Below are 16,937 nucleotides of genomic sequence, written 5' to 3'. Positions count from 1 at the left end.
GAGTAAATGATTTTATAATGATAAAATAAGTTAATACATGTAAGGCCCTTAGAAATGGCACATAGTAAAGCCATAAAAATCTCAGCTATTTTGGAGGCAGTTGTTGTATTTGTTATTAACCTGATTTCATCCTTTCCAAAGATCAGTGAAGGTTGTACTGTCATCTCTATTTTTAGTATAATAACAAGACTTAAGTCTTAAAATAAGTCTTACAAACCATCTCAGGGATAAAATGTTAACTGGATGAGTCATTACAGTTCTTAGCATTTAATACCTAACACTCAACTATAGACTGTTTCCTTGCTCTCCCCTATCACCAGGAGATATCCGAGCAGAGCTGTTAGTCATTTAATATATAACTAATGATGAAGAATTGAATGTGTCTTGCCTACCATATGACCTTGGCCATGGTAACCATAGACAATACCATGGAAAATAAGAAGGATAATAATATTTACTGAGTACCTACTACCAGGCTCCATGCTAAGGATCCTACCATCCCATTAGATCTTGACAACACCAATTTGAGATATCCTTAACATCCCCCCCCCCCATTTTACTGATGCAGAAACAGACATGGAGAATATTTAAGGAACTAGTCCACTGTCACATAGCCAGGAAGTGGCAGAGCAGGACTTGAACTCAGGGAGTTGGGCTCCAGAGTCTGTTTGTTTTACTACAGTGAACACTAGAAATGAGGTCCACTAGCAGCTCCCAGGAAGTTCATCTTTAACCTTATGCAGAAAGTCATGCATGTTCAACTCCCCAATTCAAGAGCTGAATTTCCCATTTTACCTCTGCTGGACTGACCATGTGTGAGGGGAAACACTGCAGGATCATTAGCAGTCTCTACGCGAGTGAACCAGAAAAGAAAATGAAAGTTTAATAATTGGCAGCTTCTTCTTTCTAACCACTGGTTTTAGGCCCGAGCATGTGGATCTCTCTGTCATAACAAAATTTTGGCTTTCTCTGCATTGGGTTAAATGCCTATGACTAGAGCTCCTTGTAAATGTTAATTATTAATACATAACAATAGCTCATCCCAATGGGACAGACTGAAGCTTGGCTCCATTGAATGATAAATGGCAGGAGAGCTCAGGTATCTCTTCAGGAGAAAGGAATAAAAATGAAAAAGACCTTTTAAAGGAAAGGAATGCAGAGTCCTATGAAGAGGAACTCTCCTGTAAGAAGGATGTGCAATGGAGAGAGGAATGGAAGGTAACGAGAATGCCAATTTCTGGAGAGGCACAGAGGAGAACCAGGCCAGAAACTGGCCAGACAAAGGTAACCAGACTTCTCTCAAAACTCTTTGAAAGTGAGCTCTTTATCTCCTCCCTGGCCTTGACATTATTGTGTGTGTGTGTGTGTAGGCATGCAGTTTTCACATCTTCCTTACTGATAATTGCATAATCTCTGAGTCCTACTGTATTCGTTTCCTCATCTTCCTGAGCTGCTCAGTGCAGGGCCATGGCCACAGCAAGGCAGAAATGTGTCAGCACCTTGGGTAGAATATGAAGACAAGAAACCCTGCTGGACCCTCTTAACAAGGCAAATTAGCATCTGGTACAGGGTTCTCCATAAAATTAGACTGTCAAGTAAATGAAAGTCCCCAACCGATGACTGAACTAGAAAGAGATGTGGCATCAAGTGACAGAAAGCAGCCTTGGCTGACAAGTTATCCCAATAAGAAGCAATTAAAGGCAAACTGAAAATGGCTCCAATGGGGGGAAGATGTCACACAGGCTGGGAGGCAGAGGCAGAGTCACAGAGAGTGACAAGCTGTCCTTACTACTAACCCATGGGCTCGTAAAGACTGCGGTTGGGCTCACAGCTCATGCTTAGGAGGCCAGACAGTAAAACAACTGAGGACAGTCTTAGAGTTAAGACAGACTCCATCAGAACAACTGCACTTGTATGCCTCCATAATATGTGATACAGAGACACTCAGAACAACAGCAGGAGTGAGGCAAGCTATGGTAGCAGGAACAACATAATAAAAATAGTTGCCATTAGCCCTATTTTACAGAAATGAGGTTCAGAAGGGACCAGTATACCCAGAACATAGGACAGTAAGGGTATAACCAGGACAACTTGAACCCAGATCTCTCTGACTATACTGAGACAAGGCCATGCTCCCATGGTGGCAGCTTCAAGACTTTGCTGCAGCCCTTACCTACCCATAAAACAGACACCTCTTTGTCAAACATAAAAACCACATGCAGCACCATCCAGTGACAAAGTTGTCTGCCCTACTGCCTAAACCATTTGCTCTGATTGGAAAAGACTGTTCCAATTTACGTACTGTGTTTTTTACATTAAACTCTTCCATGATGCCTGCCACGGACCTGCCATGAGGTATATGGCAGGTCCACAAGAATGAATCTAATGGGTAGAGATGGTCCCAGCTCACAGAAGTATTTCTTTTCTCCCTCTTCAGTCTTATCCCAGGCTACTCTGTTCTCAGCTTCCTAAGAACATGTTTCCATTTATTTGGTTGTAAATGCCACATCCCTATGCACTCCAGTAAGGGAACTAGAAGAAATGGTGGGGGGCGGGCAGTGCATGTGCCCTGCAGTGCCCAGATGGCTTCCTGGTACTATTTCTCCTGTTGAGAAATAGGAGGTTTGCCAGCTGGCCTTTCTGTTCTCTTGTTTTTAAAGCCTATTTAATTCTCTTTGGGTCTACATGTAGGACAATTTCAATAAAAACCACCAGGTCAGCCTATAAGAGCATCATTTATAGGTCCATGACTTCATAACTGAGCATTATTGCTCTGATCCAGGTCAATGGAAGATGTTTGAAGGTCAGGATGCTGGGGGACATTGTCTTGAGTGACTAGGCTAGACAGCACAGAATGGTGTGAAGCCAATGTCAGAGTGCTTTGATGTGGAACAATGTTGACTACAAATCCTAATAAAGCCTTTCAAATTCACACCTATGTGTGGAGCAGTTTACATATAACAAGCAAAAGACAAAGATGGATTTATCTCTCATCCAAATTTAATTCCATTGACAACAGATAATAATGAAGAGAGCTTTGTCTCTTCGGCTTCTAGGATGGTACAGCTTCTAGATAAACTTCTGTGCTCATCTTAGTATCGTGTAACACTCCTACTCAGGGCAAACAGATGAAAAGCACTGTGAAAGAATCTTGCTTCTGGTGTGGCCACAAAATCACACATCCTACCCCACTTTTCCTCTGTCCCTCCGGCAACGGATGACTCTGGTAGGCTATGATTTCCCCTTCTATGAACTATCCACTCCACTCATTTGTCATTCCCAACACTCTACTTTGTTATCTTTGAATAAGCACAGGTCCTCCTGTCTTTTCAAAATAGCTTCAATACCTTCTCAGCAAAAACTATGCATTACACCTTTTAAAGTGTGAAATAGTACCTAGCTGGGCCAGTGCTTAATCAATGCTTATATCTTCATTAAATTAGATTCTGGACTCAAGTGGCAGCACAGGGCAGTGGTCAAGATCATGGACTTTGCAGTCTCACTAACCAAGGCTTGAGTCCTGCTTTACCCTTGTGACCTTGGATAAAATATTTGACTGGCCTCAGCCTCAGGTTCTTCCACTGCAGAATGTAAGATAACCAGTCTCACTTCACAGGGTTGTATGGCATGAATGAGATAATATTATCACATGCAGAAGTACTGTACACAGTTTCTGGCCCTTCATACCCACTCAGTAAATGGTAGCTATCACTATTAATTTTGTTGTTTTCTGAGAAAAGCTAGAATTAAGTCAACAGACAAGTTAGCCTGGCATGGAGTCATTGGGAAGAAAAGATTCTCTCTGAGGATAAGTTATAAGCCAAATGTCAGCCCAAGAGACAGCAACATTTATAGTATACGTAAATGCCTAATAGTCGCCATTCCTTCTCCCTTGTTCCTCTTCTCTTCCCCTATTCTTCTCTTCTCTTCTCTACTCTCTCTCTCTTCCCCTGTCCATACATCTGCACAGATTAGGGTTCATTATCATTAACATCATTTTCTATCACAGTGTACCACTAACAAAACTCCAGCAGTGAAGTCCAAGCACAAATGTGACAGCAGATGGTCCTCTTAGCTTCCAAAGTCAGAAGAACCTACTGTTTGGCATGGCTGGGGCCACATCTGCATCTGTGGTCTCGCTAACAGGGGTCAGTAAACTAACTGCCTGCTGAGCTGCAGCTGACATCCAACCTGGGGCCTGAAGTCCCAACTGCTACATACCGTGGGTACCACCATTTTCATGCGTATATTCTGTTAACAGTGGTCAGGCTGTGCCAAAAATAAAAACTAAGCACCGGACATAGAAAATGGGAACTGAGTTTCAGACTTGCAAGGCAGGAGCCGAAACAATGTCCAAGTATCAGGGCTTCAAATAAGGATGAAAAAGACTTTTGACAAAGTAGTACAACATTGGCAGTTAAATAAATTGTTAAAATGTGTTTGATCCAATACCCTGTGAGTCAAAGATAATATATTTGCTAGCTTGATTTCACCAGGAACTACCACTTTATAATCTCTCATCTATGGTCCCGTTGGTAAAAGAGTGATCAGGAAAAGGTTAAAGGGACATAAGGCGAGTTGGAACAACAGGAAAAATTTAGGCAAAGTGATGTTGAGCCAGGCAAGTCCTGAGTCTCTTCCCATTTTGAAGAAAGCATCCACTCATGTGGGCACGCAGGTATTCCAGAGAAGAGAGCGAGCCAGTGAGAGAGAGAGAGGGGAGAGGGGAGGGAGACAGAGAGACAGAGACAGAGACAGAGGGAGAGAGGGAGAGAGAGCGCAAGCACATGCAAGCTGTGCACCAGTCAAGTTACTCTTCCCCCATGAGTCAAAGGGCCATTTTTGCCAGCCCAAATGGCCCTTTGCCAATGACCTGCGATATCGGCCTTGCTAATACTGCAGGTCATTACTTCTTGCATTACTACTTTGTGTTTCCCTGATAGATTTGTTATGAAAGGGAAATGATCAGATAGGTTTACGTTCAGTTACAGATGGTAAGGAGCTGACAAAGATTCCTATCTGTTGGCACAATCACAGTGAAAGTCTCATTTTTATTCTCAAGAAGAACTTTCTTAGAACTTTTATTCAGTTAAAAAGGCAGATCAGGAAGAGGCTGCCATATGTCCGTGTATCTCATAAAAAAATTTTCAGCCGATCAAGTTTGTGAGGTAGGTAGGATACTGTAAAGGCTCAGTCTATCGCAAGAGATAAGATTTGCTAATGCAGGCTTTATCATCCTTGCAGAGCCTCCTAAGCTTCTACAAAATTCAAGAAGCAAGAACTTAGCACAGACAGATCCGACTTGGCATAGACAAACCCAGGCCAATAAGCCATGAACTGGCATGCATGGGCCATAGTACTCCAAGACAGGCCTTGCCAATGGATCGTGAAAAATCTTTTTAGACAATTGAAAAAAGTTTGCCCAAGGATCCTCCAGGCACACCTGGACAGAAAACTCTCCCATCTCTTAGAGCTATGTTGGCAATGTGTCTTTATTCTTCCTTCCTGGCAGACGGCATTTATTGTTCATTGATATCATTCTATTCTACTCCCTTTCCCATTAAACCCAGGTGGAGCCTCAGAATTCTTCTTAAGCCAATGCTCTAGAAAGTTGCCACCAGTCACTGAGAGACGGAACTAGAGGTGAACCTAGTCTCCACCCTTGTTGTCCTCTAACACAAAAGTCAATTTAATGTAAATTGACTAGCTATCCTAGAATATTAGAAAGAACACCCATGTAAATGTGCTAGATACCCATTAGCTCTAGACCACAGAGGATATAAAGGAACATGAGGTATAACTCTTGCTACCAACGTGCTTAGAAAATGTTGGATGATGCCCAAGGGGGGATATATTTTATATCAGAATTGGAGTGAGATATATTTGTCACACTAATTAATGAATGTACAAGGGTCTGTGATCATTAACTTGACTTACATTGTATTTCTCTCCTCTCTGCTCTCCGGAAATGGCACTACTACTGTCCTTTAGACCAGCACTCCCCAACCTTTTTGTCACCAGGGACTGGTTTCAGTTTCATGGAAGACAGGGAAGGAGGGAAACAGGAAGGCAGAGCTTGGAGCGAAGCTCACCTGCTGTGGACTGGAGGGGGAGCAACAGGAGGCAGGGTGGAGCTCAGGTGACCTACGCTCACAGCCTGGTTCCCAACAGGCCGTGGACCAGTACCCAGGGGGTCAGGACCCCTACTCTAGACTTAAGTTTCCTAAACACAGAAGCTGTGAGTTTCTGATGTAGAAACCAGTGCATTCCCAGTGTGTACCAAAGTGCCAGTCACATAACAGAGGCTCAGTAAATACCCATTCTTCTTACATTTGCTTATGTACGAAACAGACCTACTCAGTGAACACCTACATTTCCTTCTGTTTTCTAATATCTGATGAGGGCAACAACCTGCCTAGTGTGAAACTTATATGTCACAAAGCAGAGGAACTAAGATCAGATGAGTGGGTGGTACTTGGTTATGAAGAGCTCTAAAAATATAGCCATTATACAATTGGGGAAACAAGAAACCATTAGAGTAAAAGGAAACCTTTAGCAGTTTGATTAGAAAGGTGACAAAATTTAAAAGGTACCTCTCTGAATCACTAGCACTCCTCTACTGCTATTTTTATTTCAAGGACTAGAAATGACTCTAATTGCCTCACTGTTTTCACTGGGGATATCATGTCATTTCTTGCTTACAACCCTTCAATGATTCTCTATCAACTTCAGAATCAAGTGCAAACTTTTAAGCATCACATAAAAGACTTCCTGATCTAGTCTGCACCTCCTCATTGCCAGCCTTGCCAAAGTTCTGTATTCTTCCAATACACCATTCCCAGGGTGAGCCTTAACTGAGTTATCTATCTGAATGACGACTGCTCATCATTGGAGGAATAACTCAGGTATCACCTCCTTCGGGAAGCCTCCATCAACATACTTGCTCATTCCACTCCCACCCACAGCTGATTTCCTCCTCTCTGCTCCCTTGTTATCCTCTAACACAAAAGCCACTGGCTCCATGTTCTAACTGCTCTCACGGAAATCATCATGTTGTGCTATAACGGTCTATCTTCCCTGGTAGACTAGGAGCTTCTCAAGTGAAGGAAATTGTCTTTCTCCTTAATGTCTCCAAGTGCCTATCCCAGTACATGACACAAGGTCAGTACATGTTCATAAGAGGAGGAAGAGCGAGGAAGCTCACAAAGGCTACTTCCTGCTGGCTCTGAGTCAATGAGGACTATAATAGAGAAAGAATCCTTTATATTCATTCTGCTTGACAATAAGTGACAAGATGAGAAGGTAGAAAGCTAAAATACCACAGACAGTTAAAAAGAATTGGGTGGAATTGTTGAATATTTAGTTGAGTTTTCCCTAGTTTGCATGCTTAGAAAATGTGTTTATATTTTAAGGCTATCAGTATGGAAAGTTCTGCACACCAGAGTGGTAGCTGTCAGTAGTTTATGTGTCTTGGCAGAACACTAACAGGAGAAAAAGCTAAAATGTAAGCACAAATTCTAGCAAGATTTTCTAAGAGACTGGCTGATAAAGCTCAGCACCAACAGCACCTCCCACTGTGGAGTATGCAAAAGAACTACTGTCCAGGCCTTTATAACAATGTAGCTTGGACCACCATAGAAAACACACAGAGATTTTAAAACAGTACCTCAGAGCCTTTATCATCTGTTCTCAAGAGTTGAAAAGCAAGAATGAGTCCCCAACAATGAAACTTGGGCATGGCTAGCAACTTCTGACTGCCACCAACTACCCTGAAAGAAGATAGATTGCAACAAGAATGCCAAATAGCTTTTGGAAAAAGAGATGATATGGAAGTCCCAAAAGCAGGAGAACAGGGGGAAATACTGTAAAAAAGATTCAATAAAACAGAACCTTCAAGAAGTCTAACACAGTTGGTTGGAAGCAATAGTAGCATATGAGGAAAGCAAGTCAGTGTTCTTCTATGCATCCCAGAAGGCAGAAGCAGTGAGTTCAAAACCATGGGTAGGGACAGATGACATCCATATCAACAGGTGCTGAGCAATGGGCAAGTTCCTGGAGGACTCTGGGGCTGAGAACACAGGCTCACACAGCGGCTTTGCGGTCCATCCTCTTATAATGCAAAGCCCATTCATTTATACAAAGTACACATGGCACAGAGCCGTATGGCTTCCTGATAGCCAAGCAACTTCCAAAGAAGGAGCTCTGCCTGTGAGAAGCAATTACAAACTATTTCTTGCCTGGCCTGCTAAGCGGCTCTGCCTCTTAGCCTAACAAAGTCTCTAATCAGATGGTTGGCTTTTCAAAGTGGTCCAAAGAGCCCCTCTGCAATCAGCAGAAAAGGTGGGGAAAGTGAGGAGAATATGCCAAGCTGGCAGGTACCTGATAACAGAGGCATTTCCAACCTGGTGCAAATAAGAATTCTTTCGCACTGACAATAATATAGATGGAAATGCTAGAGCTCAAATAGATGTTTTATGAACAGGTTTCCTTACCCTTTGTTAACTTCAGAAAAGAGAGTCATGCAACAAACAGGGCCACCCTTTCGGAGGCTCCCTTGCAAGGTGACAGTACTTAGTCCCCATACACACAGCTATGACTTTGCATTACCTTCAGTAAATCTGCAGAGACCCTGACAACCACTAGATGTCCCTTATGCCATGCAAAACCAGCCTGAAATGACTTCCACGACCAGTTACACAAATCACGTTTAAAGACAACTTTTCTAAGTCATGGATCTTAGGTGTCAACTATAATCCCTATTGTGACTCACTTCTTCTCCTTATTCATATCATGCCCATATCTGTAGTATTTTGATGGCCTTTTATCAAATTATAGTCAGAAAATGAAAAGTTATTATGAGTTAAAGTTTTTCTTAAAGGTACAAATGATAGAGAAATAGGCAGAGAAAAATATTGTAGACAAGGGTTATAGTGTGGCTAAGGAGGCCCAAAATTCATTATCTGCTTTAGGAATCAACTGTTTCAATATAAATGGAGAAACCCACAAGCTCAGCTGAAATTCAGATTCTCCATACACTGGGACCTTGGATTCTTCCATTTAATAAAATGAGAAATGGCAAATAATTTTAATTTCACATGTTACATTTGATCAATCAAGAGTGGCTGCCTATGACACAAAGCAAGAAAGACTGTTGTGACCGGTGAGCAAAATCTGCAGTGGGTGTGAGAATGGAGAAAGGGGCTCCCGTGGTACTTATCTTCAGAACCTGAACTAACCCTCAGCTCTAAGCCTCCCAGACTTGTGATTATTGTGGGAGTGGGTGGTGATGGTAGTGGTAGAAGTAGCAATAGCTAACTTTAATGGAGTGTTTCCTTGGGCCAGGCATTGTCCTTAGTAATTAACAGATAATTGTTTGATGCTCAAGTGACAAATATCCACACAGAGACATAACACTATGATATTTCTAAGAGTAAAAGAGGGCACTATTAATAATTCACCTGGACAACAGATAGAACCTAGGACTTTCCAAGGCCACCTGGGGTGGATGACCACCCTATTTTATACTTACAAAAGCTTGAGGTATGAGAGGCAGCACAAAGCAGGATGGACGCATTTGCTGAAGCAAAACTATCTGGGCTCAAATCCTTGCTCTGCTGCTTGTTACTTAACTTCTCTGCCTCTCAGTTTCCTTATCTTTGAAGTGGGATAATAATAGCACTTACCTCACAGAAGATTAAGTAACTTTCCTATGCAAAGTGCTTAGGAAAGCTCCTGCCACAAGGTAAGTGTTGGTAACTATTATGCTCACTTTACGGAAGAGGAAACTGGGAATCAGAGGTTGTAAAGTCTGCAGGAAGTCACACGGCTGTTATGTTGTAGAGCCAGAATGCAGGTAAGTCTGGCTTGAGTGCCGGTATGCTCAATAACTATTATTATACTGTCCTTGTACAGCAGAGAAAAACAACTGAGGTTTCCCTGAGATCCCTCCTTAAATCCAGCTTCCCCAGCGACCTGAATCATAAAGGAAACACTAGGTTTGTGTCAGGTGTGTACACTGAAGAAAGCACATTCAGGAGCACCCATGAGAGCCTTGCGGAGGACCTCTCCTGGGGCCCACGCCCCTCCTTAGACTATATGTGAGAAAGGTATCACAGGTGTAGAGGAGCCAGGAAGTGTCTGCATCCCAAGCTCAAATACTGAAGTTCTTCCCTAATTCAAAAATTGGTGCATTCCCTACTCTGATCTTGCACTCCAGAGCTCCTCTTCTCTATTGGTCCCACCTCAATTCCCCTCCCAGTGACCCTCCTGGTGAAACAGATGACAAAAGCTACTTCTGGACACAGAAGAGTGATTGTCAGGACAGCTGAGCACACCTGCTTCCCAGAACTGGGAAAAGATCTATACAAAACAGGGCCACATGAGAGGAACTGGTTGCCATTGTTGACTTGCTCAGAACTCCAACCAGCTTCTCTAGTTACTTAATTAACTTCTCAATAGGTACATTTTAAAAAAATTTTCATACTGAGAACTGGGAATGTGACCCTACCCACCTATCCAGGGGCATGAGACTGACTTAAATTAGCCCTTCCTGACAGTAGTTCCCAGCTTCTTTTAAATGAGCCATCAGTTTGGAAGCTGTTTATTCATGAGGTATGTTTGTAAGCAAACCAAATCCCTGCAAGACTAAATGCTTTGAGTCTGCAAAGGTGGAAAAATATCAGTCTCTATAGTAGTAGGCTGAGTAATGTTTCCCAAAGACGTGGGGACCTGTAAATGCTACCTTATTGGGAAAGGGTCTTTGCAAATATGATGAAGGCAAGGCTCTTGAGGTGACAGTATCCTCAAGATTATCCAGGTGGGCCCTAAATGCAATTGCCAGTATCCTTGTAAAGAGGAGGCAAAGTAAGACCAGACACACACAGAGAAGGCAGCGATGTGAAGGTGGAGGCAGAGATTGGAGAGATGAAGCCACAAGTCAAGGAATGTTGGCAGCTACCAGAAACTGGAAGAGGCATATTTGAATCAGTAGTCACTCCATTTACCAACTTTCCTTGGAATCCAAATCAGCAGGTCAAAGTTTAGTACCAACTACGCAGGCCAAACTGGAGTGATTAAGAGTACAAGAAAGTATGCAAGGAGGCTAGGGAACATATGGTGGTTGTGGGACCTTCCTGTCACCAAAGTTGTAACAGGTGTCTAACAGCTGAGAAGGAGCTAAAACTTATTAAAACCCACTCTTACCTCTGGCTCCCTAACCTGTAGATTTTGTTTCCGGACTGGCGTGGAAGTAGTTACTACCAAATGTTTCATTAATTGCCTCTTAAGGAGGCATTTACTGGCCATGCCCTTGTCTCAGTTTTCTTTCATCACAGAGGTAAAAATCTATTTGTGTCCCTGCCTGACATAATTGGACCAGCAAGTGCCTTCCGCATTTACCACTGTCTAAGAATTGAGGAGATACATGAACAGAGGCATCCTTCTCTCGGGCCCTCATATGGGCTGCCCCAGAAAAACATGAACACCACGGCCTATAGCACCTGAAAGTTTATTAAGATCCATCTAGGGCTCTCTTACTCTTATCCAAACTATGAATTCACAGGAGAGAGAGAAAATTAAGAGACTAGAGTGTCCTTAGTCCAGGGCAAAGAAAAGGCAAGGGATCAACTTGGATCTATCAGTAATCCTACAACTATTGCTTAACACCTAATAATGGGCAGAGGATATCAAAGGTGGTAATGGAATAAATCCAGACACTTAGCTTGTATCACTTTGGCTTCTATCGCTAGATTCTATTTGTCTGTGTGGCTAGAGGATACACCACCAAGAAAAACCAATAAAAGAAATTTCGTTAAACCACAGGTGAAAGAGGAAAGAATTTTTACTACCTTGACCAGCAGCATTCAAAATACTGCATTTTAACTTAGTTGCCTCCCACAACAAAACATATTTAACTCATGAGTAAATAAGTCGGAAATAAGTTGCTAATAGCTTATTAATTAAGTAGATCTCAATCCTTAGAACACTTGATATCTATGCAATAGCTGACATTTTTATCTGTCACTCTCTTTTCAAAATTCCTTGTAACTCCTTGATGACTCATTTTCAATCTCTGTTATCAACATCTTTCCCAAATTCCTTAAAAATAGGCTTTTCCCAAGCATCTGATGAAGGCTCTCTTTCCCTTTGTTACTACTGTATCTCAGCTGCTAATTTCAACTACTGGCACATCTTACCTTAAATGCTCTCCAAAGCCTCAGGCCCCAGATCTGGATTGTCTGCTGGAACAATTTATCTGTCTAAAATTAAAATTCTCTGCAGACCCTTAAAATCACCCTGTCTAAAAGCAAACTCACCGGTTCCTCCTCTTGACTTCCTTATTTCTGTTAATGGTCACCCAAGTTTAAATTTTTATAGATATATTTGATCCTCCCTCCTCATTGCCACAGTATCAGTTTCTTATCAAGTATATTTGATTACATACCAAACAAGTCTTTTATAATAATTTCCTCTGCTCCATCCCTGCTATCATTGGTACTATTTAGGCTTCCATTTTTATTTAATCGTCCACAAGCAACCATAGAGAATTTACTAAGTATTAGGTTCTATAATGAATGATGTGGCCCCTACCTTAAGGAGCTTACCTTTCAGTAGAGATGTTATACATGTAAGCATACACATATGTACAGTGAAGCCAGAAGAGGAATATGTAGTGAATTCTCAATGCAGAATGTTCAATTCTGCTCTGGAAAGATGGTGTCTGGATTAAGTCCTTAAGTGCACTGAGGACTAGTGCAATATAGCTTCCTAATTAGACTGAACTCCAAATACAGTGTCTCCCTCATTCAATCTATTCTTCACACTGCTGTCCTAGTCTTGGTCTGTGGTTCAAAACATGAGTAATGAACTGTTCCCCACGTTTATGCAGGAATAAATCCAGAAAAGAATCTACAATTAAACTAAGATGGCGGTAAAGGGAAAGACGTAAGTCAAGCCAACATGCCTTAGGGACAAAATGGGTCTTAGAGAAATGCTTAAGGAAAGAGAGGGAAATAATAGCGACTTCCAAGTCTCTGGTTTGGGCAACTAGGAGATGTCAAGTCAGTGATAAAAGGAATACAGTGGAGAAGTGAGAAATGCTAGAGAGGATGGAAGGAGGGAGGGAGGAATCAGGAGAGAGAAAGAAGGACAGGAGAGGGAAGAAGGGATGTGGACCAAGAAAGCCAATAGACCACAAGAACTGAAAATGAGCTAAATTATACTCCAGAGAAGTGTCATAAGACCACATTATTCCTAGCTTAAAGGAGGAGACAGTCCACTTTTATTCTATTTGGTAATAAGATATATATAGTCACCATGTTTCTCTGCATCCACATTCCAAGGCTATTCATCTACATATGCTTTTTACAGCTAACTAACCTGAATAGAGAAGAAGCATCTGCCAAATTATTCTAGTGACACCATATATTTGTAATCTTAATCTTCTGCATTCCTTCTGCACATTTCTTTTCCCTCCCGATTCCCTATTATTTTTTTCTATGAAATTAAACTAAAAAGCGCAGGGCAGAAATCATGTCCATCTTTGAATTAAGCATTCAATAAGTACTCAATATGTAATCAAAACTCCTATAAATTATCCTTCTATACTAGCATGCATGCCCCTCAGGAATTATAACCAAATTATTAAATTACCAAAATAACTAATTTAATGGGGTCTAGTAGTGATGATTGTTTTGATGATGACAATGGTGATGAGGATGAAAGAGTAGCAAGAAGAGGAGGAGAAGAAAAAGACAGTGATGAGTATAGCACTAACGGTAACTCCATTTTAAATCATCTTTAGAGCCCTGGCTGGTGTAGCTCAGTGGAATGAGTGCAGGCTGTGAACCAAAGGGTCACCGGTTTGATTCCCAGTCATGGCACATGCCTGGGTTGTGGGCCAGGTCCCTAGTGGGGGCCACGTGAGAAGCAACCACACATTGATGTTTCTCTCCCTCTCTTTGTCCCTCCCTTCCCTTCTGCCTAAAAATAAATAAATAAAATATTTTAAAAAATCATCTTTAGAGAATTTTCAAAGTAAGGAGAGAAAACAATAGCAGAAAGAATAGAAGAGCATCAATCCGATTTATTGGAAATAAAAGAAAACATTATCCCAAGTGTTCTACCACTCTTGGGCTATACATTTAATCAACTATAATAGAGTCTACTTCAAATTTGGCCTGAAAGTATAAAAAGTAGACTAAGTATTTATGATAATACAGAACTTGAAGAAAAACCTCTTGAAAAGATTTTGAAACTCTTTGATTTCAATGACATATAATCTATTCAACCTGTCTTCTCCCATTTCTTAACTAGCTACCCTTTCTTTTCTTGATTTTATTAATGTGTGTGTTCCCTAAGGCTCAACCTTGACCTTTCCACTCTTTCTGCTCTGTACTTTTTCCATCAGAGCTCATCATATTCCCAGTTCCAACTCTTTTTCTCTATATAGACGGCTCCTAAATATTTAAGCCAGCTGTGGTTCTTCTCTATGCTCAGACTCAAATATCCAACCAATAGCTGAGTATTTTTCATTTGACTTCCTTTCTCTTAAGTCAAAATATTTCAAAAGACAAAACCATCATCTTGCCCACAATCTTACCCCCCAACCTCCCATCTACTTGATGCCATGTCCCCATCTCATTACCAACCCCATTTGACTACTCTGATTACAGAAAAACTCTTTCAAAAGTTCTTTCATCAGTTCCACACCTATCACTCTCTCCTCAATCCACTTTAAATTAGTCTCCTGCCCATACCAAACCACATGGCTTAAAGGCTCTGCAAAACTTTGGTCTCTCTTAGTTCATTTTTTAACATCTCTTGAATTCAACAAACACCTATTCCTCAGGTCTTTGCATCTGCTTGTCCTTAAACTTCTTGTTAAGCAAGTCTCAGCTACCTACCAACTCAGCTCTCTACAATGGATCTCCATTATCTTCTGCTCCTTCATCCTGCTTTATTTCGTTTCCTCTCCTCACAGATATTGTACCACCACTAATAGTTTAGATTTATTAAATTGCTCCTTGTTTTCATCTGCCAGATGGTAAGCTATATGAAAGCCAGGACTTTCGTTGTTGTCCGGTGGTGATCTATATTTAACCTCAGCATAAAGTAATGCCCAGGGAGCTAGGAGTGAACTAGAGAAATTCTGCAAACCTGCCCCACATTTCTAGTTCTCCAAGCAGCAAGGGTTCTGCTGAGCCTTCAGAGTCCTTTGGGATGTTAAAACCTTTAGACTTTGGGGATCTTTGATTTTGATTCTTTTTTTAAAAAAATTTTATTGTTGTTCAATTACAGTTGTCCCCATTTTTCCCCCATTACTCTCCCCTGCCCTACCCAGCCCCCACATCCCATATTAAATCCTCCCCCACTGTTGTCCTTGTCCATGGGTCCTTTATACATGTTCCTTAACTTGACCTTTCCCCTTGTTTCCCCCATTATCCCCTCCTCCACCCCACTGGTCACTGTCAGTTTGTTCTTTATTTCCACATCTCTGGTTCTATTTTGATTGCTGGTTTGTATTGTTGATTAGGTGCCACTTGTAAGTTAGATCATATGGTGTTTGTCTTTCACTGCCTGGCTTATTTCACTTAGTATAATACTCTCAAGTTCCATCCATGCTATCATGAAGGGTGGGAGTTCTTTCTTTCTGATGTATAGTATTCCATTGTGTAAATGTACCACAATTTTTTGATGTGCTCATTTACTGATTCTTTATATGATATGTATTATACTTATATATGCAAAAGTACATATATACATACAATATACATAAATAAAAGCACATACACACATGCATACACATTTTTTAAAAGATTTTATTTATTAATTTTTTAGAGAGAGGGGAAGGGATGGAGAAAGAGAGGAAGAAAAACATCAATGTGTGGTTTCCTCTCACACACCCCCTACTGGGGACCTGGCCCACACCCCAGGCATGTGCCCTGACTGGGAACTGAACCAGTGATTCTTTGGTTTGCAGGCCAGCACTCAACCCACTGAGCCACAGCAACCAGGGCACATTTTTAATTTAAAAGCTAACCAGGTATTATCAATCAGCTTTCTCAACATGAGGAAGGCTCTTTTGGCCAGCCCAGTCCTCTCTTGCTCCGTCTCCCCAACCTCTATCCCTGTTTTTCATTACTGAAGATGACTACTGCCCCTTTCCACTAGTGAGTGAGATGTTATCTTGGCAGAACCCAAAAGCTCCTGACAAGTTTTGATTAGGTCTTTTGTCCCAATAAAGAACTGTAAAGTCATCCCAGAAATATAGTCCATTGGGAAATAATGGCTTCTGCTGGTACCACAGAATACATTCATCATTCATTTATCCATCCACTTAAGTCAATATATGTGAAAACCATGTAAGAGAAGAAAAATAAATTATTCATTTACCAAACATTTATTGAGTAATACGAATGCCAGGATCTATCCAAAGCTAGCTAAAAGGGAACAGGAATACTAGGATAAGGTGGAAGCTTGTTACTATTTATTCAGGCTGGCCAGGGAAGGGCTATAAAATACAGTGACATTTCAGCAAGGACTTGAAAACATTGCGGAACAAACCATGTATAGACATTTGGGGAAAGAGAATTACAGGCAGACAGACAGCAATTATCTAAGTCCTGAGCAGTCAAGTGAATGACATATTCAAAGCACGTCAAGGAGGCTGAAGTAACTAGATTGGGGGAATGAGAAGGAGCATACTGGAGATGAGGGCAAACAGGTGGCAGGGGCCAGATCCTATAAGGTCTCATAAGCCTCCTAAAAACTTAAGCTCTGCTTCTGAGCAAGATGGAGAGCCACTGGAGGGGTTTTAGCAGAGAAGTATATATGTTCCTCTTATGTTTTAAAAAGAATATTCTGGGGCAAACCTAGATGCCCAGCCAGCCACAGGTTGGGACTAGGATGGAACTCTGAGTGCCTGCACATCAAACCTG

The 16,937-nt window shown here is 41.5% G+C and overlaps 1 protein-coding gene across 1 annotated transcript in view; it reads right to left on the bottom strand.

Annotated features, from left to right (window-relative positions):
• The window catches only part of NRXN3 (neurexin 3), a 1,484,332-nt gene that overhangs the window by 997,209 nt on the left and 470,186 nt on the right, over positions 1-16,937 (bottom strand).

The sequence above is a fragment of the Desmodus rotundus genome, chromosome 7, assembly GCF_022682495.2.
Source record: "Desmodus rotundus isolate HL8 chromosome 7, HLdesRot8A.1, whole genome shotgun sequence".
NCBI lineage: Eukaryota > Metazoa > Chordata > Mammalia > Chiroptera > Phyllostomidae > Desmodus > Desmodus rotundus.
Note: the sequence above shows the minus strand (reverse complement) of the source record. Positions and strands in the feature narration are given on the sequence as shown.